This window comes from Nyctereutes procyonoides, unplaced genomic scaffold (genome assembly GCF_905146905.1).
Source record: "Nyctereutes procyonoides isolate TBG_1078 unplaced genomic scaffold, NYPRO_anot_genome, whole genome shotgun sequence".
Classification (NCBI taxonomy): domain Eukaryota; kingdom Metazoa; phylum Chordata; class Mammalia; order Carnivora; family Canidae; genus Nyctereutes; species Nyctereutes procyonoides.
Genome location: NW_026575044.1, coordinates 22,457,408 through 22,459,293, shown reverse-complemented (window position 1 = coordinate 22,459,293; position 1,886 = coordinate 22,457,408). Strand labels below are relative to the sequence as shown.

At 37.6% G+C, this 1,886-nt stretch overlaps 1 non-coding gene across 1 annotated transcript; it reads right to left on the bottom strand.

Annotated features, from left to right (window-relative positions):
* Window positions 1-1,208: 1,208 nt before the first annotated feature.
* LOC129509190 (U6 spliceosomal RNA) lies at window positions 1,209-1,310 on the bottom strand. The gene has a single exon (XR_008664301.1). It is a non-coding gene; the product is annotated as a U6 spliceosomal RNA (small nuclear RNA).
* Between the last annotated feature and the right edge of the window lie 576 nt (window positions 1,311-1,886).

Genomic DNA, 1,886 nt, shown 5'->3' with positions numbered 1-1,886 from the left:
ATGTCTTCAAGTTTTCTGGATTAATTCTAATTTTATTTTATGTATTTGTTTTTAAAAATACTGCAAACACTATATATAATGAACTTGAATTACTTGAGTCCTCTTTGATTCAATCCTCTTACTTACTAAGTGTCTATCCTGTTCTAAACCACTTGACAGGTACTATGGGGAAGTAAAAGAAATGTTAAATGTAATGATTATTCCTTAAAAACAAATAAGGTCTTGAGTCTAGGTTTTAGAGAGGATTTCTCCTTCTCACACTCTACTCATACTAACCTATAATCAATTCCTTTTATACTGCTCTCCAGAATATTTGTTACTTCTCTACAACTCTACCACTGCCATGCTCCTTCAAACCACTAACATACTTTGCCAAGACAAAAGAAATAACTTCCTTAATGTCCTACTTTCTCCTATACCTGCCTTCCCTGCTCCATAGTATATTTGTCCCCAAACAGCCAGTTATCTTTAGAAATTTCAAGTTAGATCATGGTCCCCCATTGTCTTACACTTTCCAGTCATTTAAATTAAAATCCAAACTCCATTCTCTGGCTCCATGCTCATTCCTCTGAGTACATATCTTATAACACTACCACTTAGCAGGAACAGTGTCACTTGGGAGCAAGTCAGAATCTCTGGGATGGGGCCCAGAAATTGGTGCATTAGTAAGTCCTCCACATGATCCTGATGCATGCTAGAATTTGGGATCATTGTCTCACAGCCCTTTTTCCTTTGCTGGGTATGCTCCAATGCTACAGGATTTCTTTCTGCTCTTTGAATCACTCAATTCAAGTCTGTTGTCAGGACCTTTAACTCTCTATCTATCTGTTTGGAATGCACCTACCCCTGATTTTGCATGGCTTTCTCCTTGTCAGTTACATCCCTACTAAATACTATGCATTCAGAAATGTTCCCCTGACAGCATCATTTAATGGTGTCCTCCTCACCCCTTTCTTCTACATTAGGTTCTTGTTTTATTTTTTAAAAAAAAGTTTTTATTTAAATTCCAGTTAACATACAGCATAGTATTAGTTTCAGGTATACAATATAGTAATTTAACACTTCCATACAGCATCTGGTGCTCATCATGACAAATGAACTCCTTAATCCCCATGATCTATTTAACTTATCTCCCCACCTACCTCCCTTCTCAGTTTGTTCTATATAGTTAGGAGTATGATTCATGTTTTGCCTCTCTTTTTTTCCACCAAAATATGTGACACTTCATGAATTTGTGTGTCATCCTTACACAGGAGCCAGTCTTTTCTGTATCATTTCAATTTTAGAATATGGGCTGCCAAAATGAGCAAGGTTCTTGTTTTCTTAACAGTGCTTCAACTCATTTCTTTGTTTACATATCAGTCACGATATTAGACTGGAACTCAGATATTCTAAAGTTGGGTACAAGGCTAGATACAGCACTTGTAATAGGAAGTTAGAAAAAAATTAGTTTGTACCCTACCCTGTGATCTTTTCAGCTCCAGTGTATAAAGTAAGTTTAAGAGGCCCAGAAAAGGGCTGTGTGATAAAAATTTGAGTGTGGAGATGCTGATATGTTCTGGGTTTCACTCCTTTTATTAGGTAAGGACAGTCATGTTTTTCTTACCCTCTGGTAGAGGACCCCACAGAATCCTTTTTGAGAGTTGCTATGTGTCCCCTACAGTAAGTGGCACATTGGATTTATGTCTGAGAGAATCTCAAGTGTGAGAGATAGGCTGATTATCTATTCTGACAGCAAAGTGAAAGAAAGGAAAGGTGGTTGGCTGCCTTGGGCAATCTGTGCTCCTAGACTTTGAAGAGGAAAAAGATGCATGATAAGCACTTCCTTTAGGCCACATGGTGTTCCCTTAAATCCCACCCAAAAGTTCTATGAGAAAAGGCAACAG